At 34.4% G+C, this 25,993-nt stretch overlaps 1 protein-coding gene across 2 annotated transcripts in view; it reads right to left on the bottom strand.

Moving 5' to 3' along the window:
* LOC118204152 (uncharacterized) overlaps positions 1–25,993 on the bottom strand; it is a 75,334-nt gene that overhangs the window by 11,636 nt on the left and 37,705 nt on the right. Inside the window, exon 2 of one of the 2 annotated variants that reach the window (XM_035376474.2) lies at positions 2,441–2,548. The exons of the other annotated variant lie outside the window; for it this stretch is intronic. The gene's annotated coding sequence lies outside the window, so the exon portion shown is untranslated. The remainder of the gene's footprint in view (positions 1–2,440; positions 2,549–25,993) is intronic. 2 annotated transcript variants of the gene reach the window in all.

Raw genomic sequence — 25,993 nt, 5'->3', positions numbered from 1 at the left:
CTTTCTTATCTTATCTAAACATTATTTCCTATCTTGTTCATTTGCGGTTTTGCAGCTGAGGATGGTGGTTCGGTAAAACCATCGAAACTAGTCCTGTGAAAATTTTGTAAATATAAAGCTGATTTTTGTTGTTTGACTTCTGAATTAGTAAACCTGACTGTAAAACATCTATTAATATACACTGAGGTGACAAAAGTCATGAGATAGCAATATGCAAATATACAGATGGCAGTAGTATCGCGTAGAAAATGTATAAATGCGAAGTGCTTTGGCAGGGCTTTCATTTGTGTTCAAGTTATTCATGTGAAGAGGCTTTGACGTGATTATGGCCGAACGACGAGAATTATCAGACTTTGAACGCGGAATGGTAGTTGGAGCTAGACGCATGGGTCATTCCATACAGCGCAGTGGGCGACCACCTACACTTAACGACCGAGACCAGCGACGTCTGCGTAGAGTTGTCAATGTTCACAGACAAGCAACACTGCATCAAATAACCGCAGAAATCAATGTGGGACGTACGAGGGACGTGTCCTATAGGACAGTGCGGCGAAATTTGTCTTCCTTGGGCTATGCCAGCAGAAGACCGACTCGAGTGCCTTTACTGACAGCATGACATCGCCTGCAGCGACTCTCGTGGGCTCGTGAGCATATCGGTTGGTCCCTAAACGAATGGAAAACCGTGGCTTGATCAGATGAGTCACGATTTCAGTTGGTAAGAGCTGATGGTAGGGTTCGAGTGTGGCGCAAACCCCACGAAGCCATGGACCCAAGTTGTCAACAAGGCACTGTTCAAGCTGGTGGTGGTTCCATAATGGGCTGGGCTGTTTTTACATGGCATGGACTCGGTCCTCTGGTGCAACTGAATCGATCATTGACTGGAAATGGATACCTTCAACTACTTGGAGATCACTTACAGCCATTCATGGACTTCACGTACTCAAACAACGATGGGAGTTTTATGGATGACAATGCGCCATGTCACCGGGCCACAATTGTTCGCGATTGGTTAGAAGAACATTCTGGACAATTCCAGCGAATGATCTGGCCACCTAGATCGCCCGACATGAATCCCATCGAACATTTATGGGACATCATCGAGAGGTCAGTTCGTACCCAAAACCCTGCACCGTCAACACTTTCACAATTATGGACGTCTATAGAGGCAGCATGGCTCAATATTCCTGCAGGGGACTTCCAACGACTGGTTGAGTCCATGCCACGTCGAGTTGCTGCCCTTCGCCGGGCAAAAGGAGGACCGACAAAATATTAGGAGGTATCCCATGACTTTTTTCACTTCAGTGCATATACAGACGCATTAACGGGTTTGGAAGCACTAGCAGATGCTGATAACACTAATATTTGGGTCTTATATGTAAAAGACCTCCTTGTGAAAGTTGACAAAATACATGAAGTGGAAATGAACAGGATGTAAGCCCGTATTGGTGTTATAGGCAATGAGAGGGCCGATATGCTGGCCAAAGACTCTCCTACGGGCAATACCGAGGATGCGTTCGATAGTCCGATATCAAAAAGAATTGTTACTGGCAAAATCAAGGATTTCTATTATGATTGCTTGAAAGAGAAATGGAACATTTCGAGAAAAAAGAAAGATTATTTGTCGAACTTCGATTTAAAAAAAATATGACAACGATACGTGATTTTGATTATAATCAAATAATTACTGGGAACGGGCACTTCCCGGCGTACCTGAAAAATTTTTAATTTGCGAAATAATAGTCTTTGTAGCTTTTGTAGTGCTGAAGGCAATGCACGACATTTCGTCGCAGACTGCATATTATTAGGATATATTAAGGAAAAACATGGAACATAAAGAAATTCTATTGCTGCAGGAAAAAGTTTAGATTTCCAAAGGATTGGATGAACTTTATAAATAGAAACAGAACAATACTGGGAATTTTAGTTTGATGTTTTTTATTGTATTTTTGTTTTAATCTGTGTTGGGTGTGCTGCGTTAACCACGAGGGTTGCAGCGCACTCGAATATTGCATCACATTACTTACTTAAATGTCAGGTCAGTGGTCATTCCTGGTGGCATACAGTGCATTGTTGTGAAAATTCGCTGTTATAACTACTATGCAATAAATGTCGTTTTCGTAAAATGAAGAAATATATTTCGTAAGAGCGACAGATCCACATTTTAAATTTTAGTTTTCAAGATGAAGCATAATTTTATTCACATTGTTTTGTCGTTCTTTTAATTTTTAATTTACTTTTATTTATTTCTTTTCATTCATTTTCGTATCCTTAGGAGAGTTCTCTAAAACTTTCTTAAAGATGAAGAAATCAAATATTATCATTGCCACTTGCCTTAAATATCATTTATGGTGACATATAATAAATATTCATATATTGCGTATATATATATATATATATATATATATGTGTGTGTGTGTGTGAATAAGATAGTAACACATACCTTCAAGTCGCAATAGAACGACCATATGAACTCCTTTCGGTACAAGAGACTAAATCTGAGCGAAGTAAGAAATCGAACATCTTTTGGTGCTGTGACTTCTTGTCGAATCTAAAATAAGGCAAAAACAAATAAATAAACACTTACTCACGATTTTTCTAAAAAGATGCGCATAAAATTTATTGAAATATATTTTAAAAAATATAAAGATTAGATATTCACAAATATTGCAGTTGTGGACAGTAGCGGGGTTGGCAAAGACTGACTGCTATTCCAGATTGTAGGCAAGACAGCCCAAACGAAAAAAGCATTGACAATGAAGCGAGAGGAAGTCCTGACGTCATATGCAGCCGCCTCAAGAACCTCGCTCCTTCTAGTAAGCTTGTAAGGTTTATCCTAAGTTTTTAACAGTTATCTTTAGTTAAAGCTGCTTTTCTGTCCCTTCTAATTTCATCTTACAAATTTCCTGCCAGAGTGTGTTTTTAGAATCGCGGTTAATGTAAATGAAGGAAGAGCGGTACTTAAGTCGAAGTCCCACTGATTTCGTTAGAGAGCCAGAGATTCTGACTAGCGCGCGTTTGCCTTTTGGATACACTCTTTCTAAGCTATTACTACGTTCGGCCGTATTTCAGACCCTTGATAGCTTCGCCATTTAGTTAACATTTAGGGGCCAACACCTTTTAGAATTTTGATAGCTTCAGCTATATCTTTTCAGTTAAGCATTAGTTAAGTTTGACTTTCTTAGTACTCTTGAGTTCAAGCTCAAGTGGAGGTTTTTCTGTACGTCCTGAGAAGGGGTCATCTGTTAATACTTATTTTGAGCAATAAAGGATAATTAACCCTTCTTGAGTTTATGTTTCTGTTTCCTGAGCTAAAGCGATTATTCGCTTACCAGTTCTCGAAGTCCCCCCACACATAGCTGTAAATCCAAGGTTGCAACCCTCTCCTTTGTATTCGGTGGGCGACAAACGTGCTTATAGCATGCTGTAATTTCTATAAAACTGTTTGATTCTCATATGATTTTATAAGATGATACATTAGTTGCGACATGCCGTGTGAATTACAAAAACGGCCTAAAAATGGTTGACATCAACTTTCCGACTGAGCCTGAATTCAAACTTCAATGGATAAGGAATATACGAAGGAAAAACAGCTTTAAGCCTACTAAACATTCAAAAGTAAGTTCGCTTTGTTCTTTTTTAATTTTTGCGAAGTCTTTATCAGTTTCTTATTATTTTTAATAATACATATCTGTGATATTTATATTTTGAGTATTATATTTTGGTCTATTAACAAGAATTTTCTAGTTTATAGATTTTGATTTCGCCAGTTTTAATCACTTCAAAAGAAGTAAGTTTCTTTCAAAGCCAAAAGTTTTAATCGCGAAAACAGTGAATATTATCTTTCTGTTATCTTTTTTTTTTTTGTTAAAGATAAGTGTAAATAAAATAAAGATTCACATAAGAAGAATTCTGGCTTTAATAATCACGTAGCAACGTTTAATTTGCAAAGAGTTTTAAAATTTAAGATATAAATTTTTAAATTCTCGTATTGATGTGTATAAGTTTGGTATCGATATATTAAAATAGCTGACTATGTTATACCCAATTATTACCCATTGTTATAGGCTTCTTTAGAATATAAGTAAAACTGTTATCATACTGAGTTTTTTAGACATTACAAATTACTTCGGAAGCTTTTCATGAAATTTGTATTATAATATTATAAAATATTTGGCTATTTAACAAATATTTAATTAGCAAAGTACTCAATTAAATCAAATGGCTCCTTGGCTTTTATTACTAGATATTAATATATTTGTAACTCTTGTAACTGCAAAAAGTTAATTTTAAAATGTCTTGTTTTATATTTGTGGGGATTGCATTTTCAACCAGATGAAGTGTAAAGAGAATTGGAAATGTTTGATGGAATTATGAACGTTTGCTAAAGCGCCTTCTTCTAAGCCCCATCTAAAGAAAGTTTCTATTCAGTTTCCTAATAAGACTACCCTGCATATTATAGAATTTTGTGCCAAGAATCTCACATGAAAAAAAAAATCTCGTCTAGGACAAAAATGTTTAGAAAAAGCGATCGAAAAAAGCTTAAAAAAACAAAATTTTGAAAATGAACGATCATTTGAAAACTTCAGGGAATTAAATATGTACCTTAGAGCATAAAACTTTAGGAAATCCTAGACGAATGTGCCTATTGAAAATTCTACTTCGTCAATTAATATTTTAAATAACGTAGTTTCAGCAGTTCTGAAATCTACAGTAATAAGTGAGGACTTCAATGGCTTTTTAGCCATTATAGAAGTAAGGGCTTTTTAGTAATTTAAGAAGTAACATTTAAGAAGTTTCATACTAAAGAAAGGTTGAAAGCCACTCTCTGAGTTTTCAAGAACTTGCACAGCTTATGGATGATATACTTTTAGAGTTCAAAAAAATCTGAACTAAACTATATTAGAAAGCGAATGATTAAACTGATGTGAACAACAAAAATACTAATGTACTCCTTGGATATCGTTATGATGGCAACAAATGGTAAAATACTTTTTTGTGATCCCAATTATGCATATCGTAATGGTGAAAAAACTGATAGATCAGACATTTTCATTTCATATTAGTATTTCATTTAATGATATGTCGGTTATGTTTCAAATAGCTGGTATTGTAATGTTATGAATTGATGATTATTTTGTAGTTATAGATATGTATAGAAATTTTATTTTAGTCACTTTAATGCCAGTGATATCACTGAAAAACTTACAAATTTACTGCTTTCGAAGAGATTTATGGGCTGTGTTTTAAGAGGCAACTACTTTTAAAACTTGTACACCATTATGATGGTCACATATAATTAAATGTTTTATTGTGATCGCTGTTATGCATTTCCTAAGGGGGAAAACTGTTTGAAAGTTCAGACATTTTTTGGATGTTCATTTAATGATGTGTGTTTAATGATGTCGCCCATTTAGCGACATTTGATGCCAATCGGCGATATACCATGAAAGGATGGAGAACCTTCTGGAACGAATTCTTACCGATTTAGCCCAGAATGTTCTCGAACACTAGTCAAAAGCTGTATAAACCCTGCTGGTACGCAGTCAGTTAATGAGCGTCTTCGAGAGTGCCTCGTCGAGAGGGCGAGTTAGTGTGCGCCTCGTCTAGAGTACGAGTTAGTATCGAGTTGGTATCTCGTCTAGCCAGTCAATCCCTGCGGAGTCGATCGAGTTGACAGCCGGGCAGCGAGTGCCGAGTGGGTCGTCGAGTGCACCGAAGGAGTCTGTTAGTGTATCGCGGTTAGTGCATCGTCGAGAGAGCGTATTGAGCTCCGGGAACGACTGAACTGAAGAGTCGGGAGCCGTGCTCTGTGTGTCGTCGAGTGCATCGCGAGTTGTAGCGTGGAGTACGTGGAGTTCCGATAACGACCCAGCAGAGTCGGGAGCTGTACTCTGGTGCTTTGCAGTGAAGCTGTCTCCACCGTGATAGCTTGATAACCTGAAAGCTGTGTCGCTGATCGTGTCAGCGTGTTTATAACAGTTTGACGAATGTAAACAAAATTTTGGAGCTATCCTGATTAAATACCGGCCAATAAAGTGTGTTTCGATACTTCATCAAGTGTCGTCGTTATTCACTCTAAATCTACGAACCCCGTACGAACGTGAAGGAAGAAAATAACGTAACAACTGGTGTCAGAAGAAAGAAAAACGTAACAATATTATTAAGCAATGCCATTTTATTAGAAAATTATATTCGACATTGGTTTATTATTACCTATTACATTGGTTTAAAGCGTAGGTGTTGAAATGTAACAATGGCAATACATGTACATAAAATAATTTTTGTTTTTAATTTCACATCATATTTTTATGTATGCATTTTTAAACATCACTTTGATTTTGATAAAGGCTTTTTTTAACATAAATATTTTAATACTTTCAAGATAACAATTGTAAGTTTAATTTCGAGATTTATTTCTCCACATATTATACGTAATGTTAGATCATTAGCAATTAGAAAAGGCTGGTTAACTCCTTACTATATAGTTAAACGAGTAACAATATCATTACTATCATAAATCAAACGTCCACGTGCATAAAATAATGCTTACTTTTATGCAGTAACAATACATTAGTTTTCATTCGCATCATATCTCCTTTAAATGTCAAATGCTATTTTCAGAGCAACGTTTCGGGAGTGTGTCATCTACCCGAGTTTAAAGCAATAATATCTTAAAAAGTTTGTTATGAAAACAAATTTGCATATTTTCATGCAAAGCAAATCCTTAGCGGAAAGGCTTGCTACTTCGGATTTTTCATATACATTGCTGGCCATTAAATACTGCAACACGAGGAAGGAATGATCTGACGAACGTCAAAATCACACGAAAGGAAGAAGAGTTCGGGATATGCAAATGATTAGTACTTCAGTTCATTTCGACGATGCAAGAGGGAGACACGACAACTGAAGCACTGCATAAAAGAAAAGGTGTGTAGTGTATTTTTCATTCGAAAAGCGCTTTGTAAGGTCGGAGTTTGCTTAGAATATCAAGTTATGCCTCGAATAATAATAAGAAATGCTCGATAGAGGCAGGATTGTTGCCTATCGAGAATCTGGGTTATCGTTCCATGATATCGCCCGTCGCACTGGTCGACATCCAACCACTGTCATGCGAATATGGAATCAATGGGTTGCTGAGGGTCATAGTGAACGGCAGGCAGGATCTCAGCGCCCATCCAACGCCCGAGAGGGCAGACATATTGCGAGGTCAGCCTTGTAAAACCATACAACCACATCACGGACCATTAGTTAGGAAATGGGCATGTTTACAGCACGCACACTATCAGCTCGTAAGGTGCGTCGACATTAACAGCAGCATGGACTACCAGCACGGTGACTATTACTCCGGCTTCCCTTGACAATGCAGCATAGAGAGAGACGACGACTCTGGTGCGCCGAACGACAAAGATACAGGAGTGGCAAAATGTCATCTTTTCAGACGATCCCGGTTCTGCATGCAGTATTCTGATGGCCGTATCTGTATCTGGAGGTTCCGACGAGACGCTTGCATTCGATATTTGCACAGGGGCCCTGCACCTGGTGTGATAGCTTGGGCAGCCATTGGGTACACGACACGCACATCTGTAGTTCGGGTCGATGGTAATTTGAACGCAGATCGGTACATTTCTGACATCTTACGTTCTGTGGTTGTGCCCTATCTTCGAGGCTTGCCAAACGCCAATTTCCAGCAAGACAATGGGAGACTACATGTTGCACGTCGTGTTCTGATCTTCCTCGATACACAGGGTATTCGATTGCTGCCCTGGCCTGCACGGTCTCCAGACCTGTCACCAATTGAAAACATCTGGTCAGAAGTTGCTGAGAGACTGGCTTGCCATCCCTCTCCAGCTAATATGGTTGATGAGTGTGGCATAGTCTTAAAGCAGCATGGAATGAGTAGCTCGTTTCTGCCATCCAAGCACAGTTCAACTCCATGCCTAACCGGGTAAGAGCTGTTTTAGCTGCCAGGGGTGGCAGCAGTTTCTGCTAATTTCGCACCCCTGTAAACCCCCAAACTGCACAAATTCAATCATTTTGTCTTCATGCCATGCACTTTAAGTACAATAATTTTTTTTTCATTTGCTTTCCTTCATGGTGTAGCATTTTTATTGGCCAGCAGTCTATTTAATGTGAAGATAAGTCAGTTTCCGGTAAAATGCATTTCCTCCAGGTAGGCTGATAGTTTTGGTGTTTCTGCAACTATTCAAAGCCCAATCTTCCTTAAGCGTAGACAGGCCAATTAAAAATATACCTTAATGAAAATTCAGTTTAAGTTAAATATCAAATGAGTTCCGCATTCGTGCTCTCAATCATTATCGTAATTTTTTTTTTATCCATAAAATGAAACGTAATAAAACTCTATCTGTTCATGGTGCTTTGAATGAGCTACCAGTAAGTCAACGTTTCTGGTAGCTCACGTAAAAAATTTTTCCTTTTAAGCTAATATTAATAAAATCATGGATATATAATGAATTCAAATCATAATTCGCAAGTCATATGATGAATAATTTAGTAATAAACTGAGAAATCAACTATGCCTCCATAGGGGGTGTTAGGCATTTTCTCCCTCCTTTCTGCATGACTTCGTGGAGTAACGGTTAGCACACTCGATGCGTATTCGAGAGGTCCAGGTTCGAGTCTCGGCGAGGGCAATGCTCATTTTTCGTGTTTTCCACTTCAGAAGTACCTAATGATTTTTCACCACCAGGGTTTGGCCATTGAGTCCTCTAATCCCCAGTTGCCCTTTAAAAGAGGAAGTGTATAAGGTATTTTCTTCCTCCTTCCAGCATGCCTCCGTGGTGTAACTGTTAGCACACGTATTCGAGAGATCCAGGTTCGAGTCCCGGCGAACATTTTTCACGTTTTCTGTTTTAAAATAACCTAATGTCTCTACAACATCAAAATGGAAAGGAAGGATGCGATATATACTTACCTGTTTGAATACATGATTAATGAGTATCAACACGGAAGAATCTGAAAATTTCAGCAACAACTTAATGGGAAATCTAGAATCTTTAATTTGTGGCATGAAATGCGAGTGTGCTAATTTGATCGCAAATTTCTTCAAAACAAGTTAAATAACCTCAAATTATACTGATAAAATTTATTTCCAGAATATTTTCTATGATTTTTTCTTCAGCTGTATAAGTGAGTGATGAAATGGTAACACTATCTAAGAATGAAAATAAAATATATTTCTTCAACAACAATAAGTAAGAGCGTGCCGTATACTACACTGAGATTAATCATTACGTGTTTATAAAATATGATTACAATTAGAAAAATATCATCAAAAAATTCACTGAATGCTAAGTTTGTTGAATTAAAAAAAATAATCTTTTAATCCCTTTATAAACAAATATATACGTAAAATTATTAACGCATGACTATATAATAAGTTCAGCTAGCGAGTTCCTAATTCAGCCGTATCGGGATTTATCCATAACTCTGTAGGGATTTATATTTATTTTAACTAATAATTTAAATTTTAGTTCAGACCTTCCTATAAGCCTTCATTCCCCTAATTGTCAGTGCCAGAATAGTTAAATTTGGTAGCGCGCGTGACGTAAATGCAAATTCTACTTTGAGGAGAAACATTTTAATTACCGAGGTTTTAGAAGGGAAGAGAGAGAGAGTTGGGCTCGAGCAGCCGTCGCTGCCGTAGGTACAATCGCTGAGCCCTGTAGGCTAGTTTAGCATTTGCTTAACATTTAAACTTTTGATTTTCAATTACCTGTTTTTCAGTTACCGCCCAAATAGAGGCGAAGTTTGTTAGCGTCGAGTTGACGCAGTGTAAATTTTAAAGAGTTAATTAAAGGGTTTGAACTTCTGTGTAGTTTCTTGCTACTCCTCTATCCAGATACAAGTTAAACCGCCTGGACACTACAACTTAACTAGAAAAATATTTAACTATATCACAGGAAATTCATCTGAAACAGTAGTTTAAAGTGGTTTGTCTCTTAGAATACCACTTATGCTGCAGAATGTTTTTCGAATTTTTGCCTCAATAAAAAGTTATATCTTTGATATTTTCAAAGTATTCATCATTACGGCTTAATACGTAAATTGTTAATAAATGAACTAAAGTAGTAAGATATAATCCTAATTTATTCTGTAAAGCCGTAAAAGTGCTTCAAACAAATAAGTGGTTATGTAACTTAGAACATAGCACATGTCAATTGAGTTATAATGGTATAAATACATAATAATACTACTATTTTTGCTGTTATTTAAAATAAAATTACTGCTCTTTGTGCTGTATTATTATCTAGAATAATTTATGCAAAGAAGTTCTATGAAAAATTCAAGCAGACAGCATCTTAACCCACAGACAAATACACAGCAGTTTTCAAAACGAGGAAGAATCAAGTGCTGTTGGTTCGATGTTTTGCGTAAAAAGAGATTTGGGCGTAAAAAGGTATCAGAGGGGAGAAAAAACCATCAGAGTGAGGGCGAATTGTTTACTCATTAATGGGAAGGAATTTGTGGACAAAACATGTGTTTGGGCGAAACAGCATGGACACGATATGTGGCAGGAGCACTGTGGATTCATGCAGAGGGTCTTGAGCTGGTTCGATGAACAGTCACAACGAGGATGATACATCCACAGCTGTATTTGTCTCTGGTACACTAATGATGTGGGATTACCTACCAATAAATCCTTTGGCAAAGTCAATAAATCCTTTGGGATGTGGGATTACCTACCAATAAATCCTTTGGCAAAGTCAATAAATCCTTTGGCAAAGTGCTGATATCCAACACACTTTTACTTGTTGTGTCCTGCCTCTCCCATACTTTTACCAGTTTCATCATGATCCACTGCTATATTATATTACATGTTGATGAAACAAATTAGCCTTATTAAGATTACCTGAGCATTAAGTTTAAATTAATAATAAACTTCAATTATTTACTTGTAAAGGAATATGAATTCGGATTGAGTATTAACCTGGATAATGTTTCTCATTAACTTTCATTACTTCTTCTGAATGATAATTCGAAAAATGACAATGGCGATGATTGCAATTTTCTAACTAAAATTTCTAAGAAAAGTGTAGCCGTGCTGCTTATCAGACACTGAATTTAAATGTATAGAATTTAAATGATGTAATAGCACATTGTATCAAACAGTCATTGAAGGGTATGGTTTGGTTGATTTGATTATGGTAAAGCACTCGAGGGCTATCTGCTTAAGAGGAGAATGCCTTCGTAAAGAACTTTCTAAAGAAACTGGCTGAAATACACATTACACATGAGGAAAAACACGAAAACGCCCGAGCAGCCAGTCCGTTCACCGACATTCGAAACCCGGACCGAACTACCAGTGTTCAGCGACTTTAACGCTCGGCCGCTAGTGGGCCACTGGAGGGTATGACTGGCCATAATGACTATCTGACAATTTTTTAGGAAAATTTTAGTTGTCATATTATTTTCCTATTAACGTATGATTCTGGTAGTCGTGCTGGAGCAGCTGCAAGGAGGGGAAAGGTTGTAATATTTTGAATAGTTTAATACTTATTATTGGATTAAATGTTCAAGTACTTGTATTAAGCCACAAATATAAAAAAAACCAAAAAGAGTGCACTTATGAAACAGGACGGTACTGGCACGCTTTCTGGAAGCTAGTAAGTGTGTTTGTTGCAGAGTATCATTTATCTTGCGTGTGTGTGTACTAAGCCTTGGCGAGAATTTTAAGTAAAAGGAATTTCGGATGTTTACGCCGTTATATTCTCTTTATTAAAAATAAACCTCGGCTAAAAATTCCCATGTGATTCTCCCCGTATTATATATATATAGATGCATACATACATTGCTGAATAATTTTGTTACTGAAATTATTAAAATTCAGATTTATTTACTTTTCCCAAAATAGCACAATTAACATAACCATAGTCAAGGCATCTTTGAAAGTATGTTCATTCTCGTTTTCACTCAGTATTCATACCAAGGGAAAAAAAAGCCCATTGAATTACACACTACAGCTTTTCTGCAATATTACGTACGTTTGAAATTAATTTCTAGGCGGATATCAAATTAAACAATAACTGCGCAGTAGTTCATTTGTCTTTTGTTATGTTTGTTCTTATGCCAGACGGTGAGAGCCATTCGCTATCTTTCTGTTCCTAACAGGATACGGAATGTAATTATGGCTTGATTTGGGGAGCATGTCAGGGGTTCGGGGGCAACAGACAGTCAGCTTTCGTTGACCTACTTTCCGATGACGCACGTGCTCCTTTTCGAAAGCCGCGCAATTTCTGACCTATTGAAATAATCCTCATCGAGACTGCCCTAACACGCGAGAGTTAAGATATTTTGGGTTTTCTTAAACTAGCCAACCGCAAAAACAAAACAAAACTGAAAAAGAGCTCTTTCTTCGAATGCTACTTCAAATGTAGATCAAGCATTTAAAACCATAGCAATAATAAAAATTGCAAATTCGTTGCTGAGAAAACTGAAACAAAAAGCAACGCCTAACTGCTTATTCACATTTTTATATCCACTTCGGGTGAAAGCAGAGCATATAAAAGTAATACATTATATCTGTTTTTATCAGCCTTCTTTAACCGAATTTTCAGCTGAACATCAAACCAACGGATAACGATTTTATCACAAAAGTTTACTACGTATGCTATCACTAGACCTTTATATAAGTAAACTGTAGTATTTAAATTCGGAAAAAAATATTAATTGCATAAAGTTCATTTTACGAGAAATTTCCAAATACAGTTCTTCATGCCGAAACTGAACACATTTTAAAGTACATGCTATCGTAAAATCACGAAAAGTGATTAAACCTAGCATTTAGCACAGAAAAATTACTGTAAAGGCTTCCTGTTTCGGGCATTTACCTAACCATATTTAGCATTTTCAGCATTTACCAACAGATTTGCTTAATCCGGCGCGTGACGAAATCCTGCCCAACGATATTTTCAACAGCCTTTTTTACAAAGTGTTTCAAAGTGTTTTACAAAGTGTTTTTACAAAGATTAATCAAATATTTTTATAAATGTAAATGCATATCTTTGCATACATTTTGATTTCTATTACAAACACGACGCATTTAAATTTATAAAAAATATTTGATTAATCATCGATGCCTTTTTTGCTTCATGATCCTTGAAATTTCTGTATATATTATATATTACATTGGTTCACCCGCATGCAGGGCCATCGTGACCCCGTGAGGTGCTTATCTAAAGTAAAAAATACAAAATATGCAAAAGTGCATAAAATGCTACTTTAAATTGTATTTTTCTGCCGGGGAGGGGGTATTCTCCCTATGCAGTAGCCATCTATTGTCGCAAAAATACAATATTAATCCTTTGGTATCAAAGACTAAAGTTGCGCTTATAAGGCAAATATCCATTCCTCGATTAGAAATTTTGCCGCATATTTGTTGACCACATTAATTCGATCTCTTTTGAACACTTCGAAAAAGTTTAATTTTGAAATTTACGCTTGGATGGACTGCAAAGCAGTTCTGTATTGGTTATCCGCTTATCTACGTAAGTAGAAAACTTTTGTTGCAAATAGAACATCCCAAATCATGGAAGTGATACCTATTAAACATTGGAATCATGTTACTCCTAAAGAAAATTCTGCAGAGATTGTATCTCGTGGTATTGAGCCTCAGCTCCTACCGACATGTACTTTGTGGTGGAATTGTCCACCATGGAAGAGGAAAAATGGCCTAAATATGAGTTAAGATCTGAAGATGATATCGAAGTAAAGGCTGAGAACAAAAATCTGATCCTATTTTTATTTCTCATACAGAATCGAATGATTTATTAGCTAATTTATTCGAACATTATTCTTCCCGTAGCGAGATCGTTCGCATTCTGGCTTACTGCAAAGATTTATTATTAATCGCAAGATGCACATTATAACTCAAAACATTTCAATCAGAGGTATTAATTCCAACTGCATTATGCCGCTATCATTTCTATAGATTCGTAAAGTGGAAAAGTTTATTATTCGTTGTATTCAGAATCTTTATTTCCCAAATGATTTGGAATGAATTAAGGAAAAGAAACCTTTACTTAAGAATAGTCGGCTACGTTCTCTTTATCCATTCATAAACAAAAATTGTCCCTTACGAGTGGGAGGACGTCTTCAAAATTCATCTTTAGCATTTAACGTAAAGCATCTTGTAATACTTCCTTCTCAACATACATTTAGTGAATTACTAGTGAAGGAACGTCATATTACTTACCTTCATGCTTTCACCTCATCAGGCAATCATACTGGATAATTGGACGGAAAATAATTTAATAAGGGTCGTAGTCGTGATGCACCACGGCACATTTACAGTGATAACGGTGTCAATTTTGTAGGAACATGACCAAAACTGCACAAATTAAATCAGATTTGGTCTTCTTTGTATACAACAGAATCAGTGTCACGAGAACTAACTCCCTCTGTTGAAGGGCATTTTATACTGCCTGCTTTATCACCACACTTCGGAGGTATATGGGAAGTTGGCATTCGCTCAGCGAAACGTCATCTGAGAAAAATACTGAAAAAGACTCCTACAATCTACGAAAGTTGCTGGTTGACCTACGAAGCGTTGTCAACGCTACTTACCCAGATCGAAGCTATTTTGAATTCGCGTCCACTTACTTAGGTGAACGATTCTGATATTGACTCTATTAATGTTTTAATCCCATCTCATTTTACTGCAGGTGATACTTTTGACTTCCATCCCAAAGACACATTCCCCTGCTCGCACATACTATGTAGGATCTTATTCAGAACCTTCGATGGAAAAACAAGTACTTGACTTCTCTTCAGCAGTGATCCAAGTGGCAGCAGGCCAAACCCAACCTGAGACCGACACTGTGGTTCTTGTCATTTCCACCTTTACCATGGCCTACAGAGCGTGTCATCGATGTCCATCCTGGTAAAGACGGATTAGTTCGCGTAACTAACTAAAACTGATGTCTTGAAGAAGCCTACACGTAAACTTTCACCTCTCTGCCTTTGCATCAGGACTGAACCTTGATAGGGTAGGAGTATGCTTACTTTCACACTTCACATAATTAAATTACCTCTATTCATTGCCCTGCGTTGACGACACGTTTTTGAAATTATCGTTCTTAGAATTCGGCCATGAAACAAATTTCAGAAATAGTGTATTATGATGACACTGTGTGTCATGAACAAAATTATACTGTGTGCCCATTGTAATAAATAACTATGTAAAATAAGCACTTCAACTGATCTAAACTGCTGTATTTTGTTTTGAAACATCATTATACATTTATTATTTAATCATATATTTTTTATTGCCTTAATTATTATTTTATTTATTTACTTTTGTTCCCATTCTGATGGCATTCTACAAAGTTCCAGCGCTTCGAATTTTATAAATGAGGCCCTGGCTATAATTTAAGAACAAGTTTAGAGCATTTTACATAAGAGCGATAAATAATAGATCCTCAGCTAAATAAGTTATATTTGTAAGACTTTATAATAATGCCATAATAAAAGTAATAAAATATTACATCTATTGATAAATTACACCCTTGCCTTCAAAATGCAAGAGCAGTCTTAAGAGTTCTTCATCACCACAAGCAGCGGAAAAAATTACATAAAACTGATAAAACTGAAGTCAGAGTATATAACGTAGGCAACATGCATATTTTTTACTGCTTAAAATGATTTTATAAATTGCAGTTAAAATATCATATGAATACTATATATAAAGGAAATTGCGATTTGTCAGCTCATTTCAGTGTAAAAGTGCAATTACATGGCGGGAAAAGTATACAAAATGAAATAATAATAATAGTAAAATTTAGAAAGAGAAAAATGAAAAATGTGAATTATTCATTGTGAGTCTGTAATGTGTCCAAGATAATATGCGAAAAGTTTGACTCTAATAATACATGAAAATATACAAGCTTTCTAAACGCAGAAACTTTTCTTCTTAACTCTCGGCGCTCCAAAATTTCATTAAATATATTTGACACTAGTGCTTCGAATTACTTGAGTTCAGTGTTCTATTTATTACTTGAGATACTTACACCATGTGTAAATGTCAGCAGTATTCGTAACATAAAAAGTGAAACTCTGTAGAGTAATTAGGCTTTTTCATGCTAGAGACGGGAGAAATGTGCAAAGCCCTCGCCGGGACTCGAACCTGGACTTCTCAATGCGCTCCGAGTGGGCTACCGTTACACCACGAAGGCATACTGGAAGGAGGGAGAAAAGACGTTATATACTGCACCTTAGTAAGGCGACTGAGGATTAGGGGACCCCATCGCAAATCCTGGTGGTGACTAATTATTGTTTACCACTTTTTATTTCAGGCGCCACATTAGGCTTTTCATGCTGGAGATGTGAAAAATAAGTAATGCCCTTGCCAGGACTCGAAACTGAACCTCTCGATACGAGCCGAGTGTGCTACCGTTGCACCACGAAAGCATGCTCGAAATACGGAGAAAATATTTTATAATTTAAAAGATTGAATCGCTGATTTTGCCATTATCGGGAATAACTGTAGCAGTGTTCCACTTTTCTCTGGCCCTAAGAAACATTTATTGAGAAGGAATTTCTCCCAAATAGGCAAATCTTTTACGTAATAAAATACTTGATTCAAATTCAAACCTTTGCAAAAAAAGCCAACATTTCTTTTTAATTTTTAAAGTAAAATTAATTGACTAAATTAAAATGAAATTACATTTTATTAATTAAATTTTTTTAATTTTATGTTTTCAAACCTGAAACTTTATAGAATTAATATATTTCTATATAAATATTTCCATTATATATAGTCTTCGAACTAATGCCCTGATGTTAGTATTCTGAAGGCAAGTTATATGCATTGAACATGCACATACATTTTAAGATGTTACTCTCATGTAATTTTTATTTGTCCTAAATACTATGAGAATATACAGAAATGAAAGGTTTAATTAAAAATGTCAAAAGGAAATTAAAAAAAAATTGAAAATCTATAATTCTCAGAAATTTTAAACTTATTTCTTTAGCCTACAACATACTGTTAATTTTTATTATTTCAGCAGCGCACACAGAACTTAGTGTTTCTCCTTAAAAACTTCCCACAGAACTGTTATAAGGGATTACGGCGTTCATTATTGAATTTTTATTACCATACAAGTTTGTTCAGAGCTTTATGAACTAGCTCATATTCTTTAAATTTTTAATTTTTCAGATATTTATGACCTTTTTTTAAATAAGTTTTATAATCTGCGACACAAATGTTAGAAATACTACTTGGTAATATAAGATACACAAATGTGAGAAGTATTAGTTTGTTGTAATTAACTTCTACTCTATTTTAATAATTTCAAATTAAGACTGTTTCCTTCCTGAAGTTATTGTGATGAATATTTATTAAAATGTTTTTTGAGAAGAAACATTAAAATTCAAAGTCAAATTTCAAGTACACTTAAAAATTATTAAGATACTCTATGTTTTACTTTTCATAAGTCTGAAAAATATAAATTACTCCATATTCACTACGCTATACGAGATTAAATGCAACTTTATGCAAATGGTAATAGAAAATAATCCGTCGCCTTTACAGCCCTTTTATATTTAAATTAATTCAAGTCATTAAGAAGACAGTTACAATGTTATTTTTCTGTTCTTAACGAATAAGCTGTTCTGCATAACGATTAACATTGTCTAATGACTTTAAAAAAAAACGGCTAAGAGAAGAATTGAAATTTTATGATTTACGGTGGAAAAGATTAATTTAATCCTTAAATATGTATGGCTCTGTCAGATCAATTTCCTTGCAGAAAATGGTAAAATAATAAATAAAAAAGAATGGCATGTAAAAGTATATACCTATATGAATTCATATAGATGTTTGATTGAGAAAGAAAGCAAACCAATGAAAGTCACTTCTAAGGAGCCTTTTAAAGATTTTGGAAATTTAAAGTAAAACACTATTTACAGAAAAAAGTAGCTGGATAAAGAATTAGGATAATTTACTTTAAGCAAAAAGGGTGTATACAAAGAAGACGATTATTTATACATCAGTAACGCTAACTAGCACAGCTCCAAATCAAATATCACTGCCGAATAGCTTCATAGTTATTATTTAATAATTACTATATTATTGATCACAGTTAAGCACTCTTTAACACAGAAAACAAGCGTAAACGTTTTGTTAGCTTTTTTTTTTCGTAAAACCAAAACCTCCAATATCATAAATGAATAACTATAATGGAGTTGCTGCTCTCCTGTGAAATAAAAAGTCGAAAAACTGCTTTAATACTTTGAAATTTTAATAGGACAGCTGATGTCTCTATGAGAACTAGATCTGTAAAGTTCACGTACACAGGACTAGCATTTAGAAATTTATACATCATTTTCTACGAATACGAATACAAATTCCTTACAAATGATCTAAACTTTACAGAGTTTTTACGAAGTAACAAAAGCAAAGATTTTGGTTCCACATTAATAGAAATCGGAATAACTCAATTAATAAAAGAGCATTCTGAACTCTCGCAACCGATAATCTCTCAACGGAACTTTTTGGTTTACATGTAAATTCATGCGTGATTCAAATATTGTCACATTTAAAATTAAACAAAATAGCAAACATACACATAAATGGTACGTCTGAATAAAATCCTGAAAACTTGTACAGCCAGGTTTTTCAGTTAAAGAGAATGGAACTGGAATCGAGTTATCGTTGTTTCAGAGTTTTAAGCCATTGTAATACTGAATACAGTATAAAGAAGAGAAATCAGAGTCCTGTCTACATACTACATAATTTCTTTGAGATCAGTGCTAATTTGTGGTTGTAACTTACTGAATTTTTATGAATGAACTTGGATTTAATATGTAGTTTATAAATAAAAAAATTGTAGTTTATGATGACAGACTTCTCTCAGTCTTTCGTAGAGAGAAAAAAAATTGTTTAAAATAAATCTGAGAGAGAATTCCAATCTGAGACAGAATTCTGGATAATTTTAATGCTCGTTTCATTACATTTGTTATTTGCTAACAAAATTTAGAAAGATTATTTTGGTAGAATGGTACAATGGCGATATTCAGAATACGCACGAATTTAGATACAAATGTTATGTGAATTTGTTTCTCGAGATTTCAGCTATATTAAAAATTTCTTTCTCATAATATTATAAATTTGATCTATGGGCATGAATCCTACAAGAGTTAACACATTATCAGTTCTCCTTGATTTCAAACCAATGTTTGAATAGAAATGTACATTAAAGAAAAGATTCAAGATTGTTACGCATCAAAATATACGAACAAATATTTTCTTGTTTTTAGTACAGCTAAACTAAGACTTGAAATTTGCCTTTATTGCAAATTAATGTTGAATATAAAATGCTAAAATTAAGCACGCATGAACCTTAGCGAAGTTTCAAATTTTTAATTTTTCCTAGGGGACCTCAGAGTCAGTGTAAACAAAAAAAAAACGAAAAATAACAACAACAACAACAAAAATAAAATAAAAATAAAGTGAAGTTAAGGGATATTTTTAAACTCTACGACGTGAAGCGAAATGCTTGAAGGTATTTTTAAAGATTCTTTTTTAAAAAATTTGACCAGAACAAAGCAACGAAGAGAAAGATAAATATTTCAAAAATTTGATTATAAAATAAAATTCACGGTGCTAAAACTAACATTCTTTGCTTAATCCAAAAGTATGTTAGTAGTTAGTGAAACTTTTTATACGTTCATTTGTGTAATAAAAATCGAAAGAAGCTACAATGTAACAAAAAGTAATTAATCAGAGATTGTGCCACTTATGATTCCCCTTCTTAAATATTCTTTTAATCTTTTAACTGGCGAGGAATCAAATTAATTTTCCAAATACTAAATTTTCAAGATATGGAGGTTTAAAGAGAGAGTTTTGGGACCCCTAAGAATTATGAAGGTGATTATATTTTCTATGATCCTAAGAGTTATAAAAAATGTAAGGATGGAAGCGTCACAGATGGCGTAGACTGCAGACCATTAAAATCTGTTACAAAACTGAATGATTTTTCTTGACGAAAAACATAAACAATTTAATATGCGCCACTGGAAGAGCAAATGCTGTGACTATTCATGATTTATTGAAACATTATTGAGGAATACTTTCAGAGGAACTTTTTTTTTTAGCTCTCAGTACTGTTTCAGCATTATGCCTTTTGGCCTAAAGAATGCTGTTGAGACATTTCTGCGGGCAATGAGTAGAGCTTTGGCAAAATATAGACACTTAGCTCGTGCTTACATTGATGATGTATTAATATTTTCAAACGTCTGGCAGACTCTTTTAAGCCATCTAAAAATTATACCACCGAAAATGGAAGAATTAGGTTTCACTTTTAATTTAGAAAAGTACTTCGCTAGATTCTAAATTAAATATTTAGCACATATTAGTGAATCAGAAAAACATCACAGCCACACTGAGAAAATTAAAATTATCCAGAAGCTTTAACCACCGCAAACTAAAAAAATTAAAATGTTCGCAATTATTCTAGGAAATATATTCTACACCTCGCTTATCTAATTATGAATTATCAGAAAAGGAGTTCCTGGGCAACTTCCTTGGACTACGATTCATGAAATGTCATTTCTAGAACTAAATCGTTAGTGGAGGCTACTGATCTGGATGCACCCAAGTTTGTATAACTCTTTGTGATACAGTCGATGCTTCATCAGCAGGCACTGGGGCTTATTTACCTCAACGTAGAGAAGAAAAATTCTGTATGCAAGACAAACTTTAAAAAAATCTCAAAAGGCATGGCCAACAATGAATATAGAGACATTTCCAGTGATATGGAGTTTGAAGAAATTCGAGCCTTGGACCTTTGGCTCACGTGTAGAATTAATCACCGACTATAATCCTCTTCATTTATCGCCAAGAATACTCCACAATTATCAAAGTTTTAATACTGGGCACTAGCACTCCAAAGATATAAGTATTTCACATTGCCCAGGAGCAAAGCTTAACACTGCTGATGCTTTATCTCGATTACCTCTGCAGAACTTAACGTACTGTAATCCAGACAGATTACATGTGCCATTACTATATGAATCTTCGTGACTATATATTGACTTCAAAGAGGACATTGAGTGGAGAATTAATTAGCATCAAACGTCCTAAAAAACGAAGACAAGAAGCGCAATTGTTATGACGTTTTTTCTCATGCGCAATTTTTTTAAGTAAGCAGAGACTGCAAAACCGTCATGAAAATGACAATTTGACCTACAGATAAGACGATTGAAGTTAATATGCAGTTCTTTCTTTTTAAATTATTAAGGAAAAGGATGGAATAAATCCTACTCGCAATTTTTCCCGCCAAACGCCTACTTGAACAACTAGCTCTGCAACTTAAAAGACAGTTTTCCGCATAGAAACTGAAGTGAAATTGAAAATAAAATTCTTAACCTCCAAGTAGGTCATTATACATGCTGCTCAATGTAGGGTGGGAAGGAAGAAAATAAAAAAGTGGGGTGACGTCATTCTCAAAGACGTCATTGCTCAGTTGGTGTTAACGGACAGTTTCAGAACTCAGTCTACCGACCATTTGCATTCCGTTTAACTTAAAAAAGATTTTCAGAATGTGATAACATGATAAAATTTAAATTGAAACGTAATAAATTTCCAAAACGATGCAAGTTTAGATGGATAATGAAGCATAAATCTTAAAAAAAATTATTCAGAAAGGCTGTAATTTACCTAATTTGAAAGCTTGAACTTTTAACTCGATCGTCGATATTTATTATTTACAAAGAGCCCTAAACTTTTGTTTAATCCAACAACCTCTTTCCCTTTTTTCCATATGAATATGTTTTTCTCCTAACTTATTAAAATGAGACAATCTAATGAAAAAGCAACAAAATTATAGCGCTCTTTCAGACTATTTGAGATGTTTTTATTAATCTAACAGAAATAAAAGCTCCATAAGGTGAAAATTATTTTTTATATACTGATTTATACAAGTACAATACATTAATCTATCACAAACACAAAATGTTTTGACAAGAGAATTCACTTTCAATCAAAGTAGCTTCATTTTCGTTTACAAAATACTAATTTTGAAAATTTAAACTTCCTTTTACAGATAACGTTTAAATATGGATAAACGTTTTTTTGAATCATAAAGCAAATTTTTATTTCATTTTATTCCAGAGAAATACGGTTACGAAATGTGCAATGATGGCTGACTGTCTAAATCCGTGAAACACTGCGAGTTCGTTCTGGATTCTATTCCTGGCGATGGTAAGCACAAAATGATTAACATTTCTATGTTTTTTACTATATGCAACGTTAATAAGGGTTAATTTATTTTAAGAAAGCTCTCTAAGAACATAAATCTCATAGTAAATAAATAATAAAGTTTGCATATGTTATTATTAAGGAAAAAATGAAATAACAGAGTAATTTTATTACTATATAAAATATAAATATTTCTCAACGAAAGTACACATTTTTGTTTTAGTCCTTTGTTTAACAACGAGAAATGCACTACTGAGTCTCATAGCGGTCTGGTTTATCTTCTTTGTATCTCGTAAAATAACCAAACAATAAATCTGGTTATTGACAATGTACAGTGCGGGGGGGGGAGACGAGACAGTTCTATATGTCCCGTTCTACTGGACGATTGACAAAATTCAAATTGCTTTTTTCATGTGTAGAAAACTCGACTTAGGATAGATATTAGATTTATATGTAGCATTGTCTAACATAGGTATTTTGACACAAAGTTGGACTTTTTTCTGACATAACATACCAATTTTTTTACATATTTCGATTCTACGACTCAAATTATGCCCAGATATTAAATTTTGTAAAATTTGGTACGAAGGTTTCGGAGAAATTCAAAAATTTATCTTGGCGGAATTTTTTCAGTTTGAGACAAGAATAATTCACTTGGCAAACTTCTTAATATGTGGCAACCAAATTTCCTTTCTCTTCCATTATGACAGATCGAAAAAAAAGGCACCTCGTTCCTACCTTTTTACATTCTTCATGAGAGGAAAAAAGTCACATCGTTTCTACTTCCAAATAAATTTACCAAAGTGTCTAAACAACATTTGATGTTTTATCGCTTTCAACAAATATGCGAAATTTCAAAACGCGCCAATATATAAATTCACGTATATCTTCGGAAATTTTGAATAAAAACTGTAATTTTTTGCAGGTATGCTTAGAAATACGTGTACTTTAAGATGATGATAAAAATTTTATAGATTATAATTCAAAATGTTTATTGAAAAATATATAAAAATTATTTAAAAATACAAATTTTAAAAATAAATCATAAAAAATAGGTGAATTTTATTTGGAACGAACCTGAATTTTGAAATGTGAAAGGAAGAATCAAATACGTTTAATAGGAAAAGACAGATTAATAAATATATGCCAAACTCGATTAACATTGAGGAGTTAAAATTTTGAGAGCTAATTTTTTAAAAACTACTCCTGCGATTTTTAAAAACTTGGTAGGTTGGCGTAATTTGAGTCGTAGAATGGAAATATGAAAAAAATGGTATGTTATTTCAGAAAAAGTCCGATTGTGTGTCCAATTACCTATATATTAGAACAATGCTATATATAAATCTAATACATATCCTGAGTCGCACTTTCGAGACAGGAAAAACACAAGTTGAATTTCGTCAATCGGCGCAGTAGAACGGGAGATATAGAACTGTCTCATTTTTTCCCCCGCAGTGTACATAACACTATAATATTATAATTAGTCAATTAATTAGTCTGAAGCCACAAATATAGAACCTAATTAAAAGTATAACAGTTTTCATTGCGTAGCACTTTTACGCTAATGATTTACTAAAATATTTCTCCAAGTCTCCAGGTATCAATTGAACACAGACATGTGTCCTTCATTTTAAAATAAATTTTTATTAATTATGGAAGAAATCGAGCATCAATATCAATAGGCAAGCGAAAGAAAACAAAGTAAGGATTGAATTATTGGATTATTTAATTATGGCAATGCACACGAGAGCTATCTGCCTTCGTGGAAGACTTTCTAAGGGAAACTGGCTCGTATACACGTTACACATGTGGAAAACCACGAAAACGCCCATGCAGCCAGCCCGTTCGCGGGATTCGAACCTCGGACCGAACTACCAGTGTTCAGCGTCTTTACCGCTCGGCCGCTGGTGGGAAAACAAAGTAAGAAAAATTTCAGTTTACATTATAATTTTTGCTCTGGTGATGAGACGGGAACTGTGAAGAAAAGACAGAGGGAATCATCATCATTTTCAACAAGCTTGCACACAACTTCCCTTTAAAAAATGTCAAATTTTTATAAACTGATGTAATATATTATAACATTCAAATTATACATGGTTATGAAGTGAATGCTTTCAATATACAAATACTTGATCCAAGTGGTATGGAAAACTCTAACAAGCGATTTTGACGTAATATTTACTACAAAATTTATTTTCCATTTTAAAAACTTGAATTAAAAATTAAAGAGCAAAGCTTCTTATTAAAATATTATCGTTAACCTGTATTTGCTACAGATTCAAGAATGTGTCAGTCCTCCCCCCCTCTGCAGTAAATTTCACGCAACAAAGTCTACATTAATACAAGAGTTACTTTTCTAAGGTTCTTGAAAGATTTTACTCTGAGTTTTATTTTCAGGAACACCAAGATTTTGGAAAGGGCTATAAGCATTTTTAAGACAATTTTGTCACACAGTTTATTAATTTACAGATACAGTGCCCAAAAATCTTTGAAAAGGTAGCCATCACCTCGCCGGGAATAGAACTAAACTCCTACCATTTGCTAGATGGAATGTGCTTGGAATTGTATCACAAGAACACATACAAAAATGCCTCACAGAGCTTTTGTTTGTTTTACATCTGCTCGCGCCTCTGTAACACATTTCAAGGAGTGACAAAAATTACCCTTGTCAATTGCCCAGGAAATTGACACAGTTTTGCATAATATTTATGTTATTCTGAGCGTCCTCTCTAATTTTGTTTGTTTGACTTCAGCGTGTGTCTCTGTAACACACGCTAATATAAAGCATGTTAATAAGTGCAATCCCAGATTACACTACCAATAAAATCAATCAATATTCCTATGCTTTGTACGATCTTATTTTTACTCTTAGATGTCTTATCGAAAAAATGAATACTACAACTCTTACTATATCCTAGAAATAATGCAACAATATCTTCTGTTTAATGGCCCAAAATGTAGTGACATCATCCAGAACAATGAGTCATACGGAAAGGAAACAAAGTGCTACTGAAAAAGAAGAATGAATTTCAGATTGAAACATTTTTCACTCGTTTCTCTCCCTCCAGGTATAAGAGACATAATGTTACAGATGGGCGACTTCTGTTGAAACTCTTGAGTGAGATTCCCAAGAAAAGGATGTAAATAAAATCACTAGAACCACGAAATTTTATAATAAGCATCTGTTTACATCTTTCTTTCGCAACTTCCGCTATCATTTCCTGCATTTGTATTTCAGAATTGTAGAAATGACGTAAGTAAATTAATTGTAAGCATGCATACCGGAAATGAGTATCAATTAAATTGCATACAACTGGACAAATTACCCGAATATAAATTTTCACTTAAACAGAGATTTTTAATACCCAATACATAATGCAATTTACCCGACTTTAACTACGAAGTGTTTCCAGGCAAAATTTTAAAGTTTACTCCGAACACATGAAAAATTTATCAGGAAGAATTTATACGAGAAAAATACATTTAAAAACTTCGTTAAGTATATAAACCTTTCATATCACACCATATCTGGCTTGTTAACTCCTCTAAAAATGTCTACCAAACGCAACAAACCCTTTATATATGATGTGCAAAAATAAAAGATCACATATGTTGGTTACAGAAACTGTACGTTGTATTAACAATATACGATCTCAGGCTATATGAAACTACAAGCAAAATATTTAGGCTCTGAAAACTAAACAAAAATATATTATTTTTCTGATATGAGTACCAACAATGTTTTTTTAAAAAAAGGTACACCTGATTAATCAA

Source organism: Stegodyphus dumicola, chromosome X1, assembly GCF_044657685.1.
Source record: "Stegodyphus dumicola isolate Sdum_Otavi_A_Nest chromosome X1, ASM4465768v1".
In the NCBI taxonomy this organism is placed as follows: domain Eukaryota; kingdom Metazoa; phylum Arthropoda; class Arachnida; order Araneae; family Eresidae; genus Stegodyphus; species Stegodyphus dumicola.
This window is presented reverse-complemented; position numbering and strand designations above follow the sequence as displayed.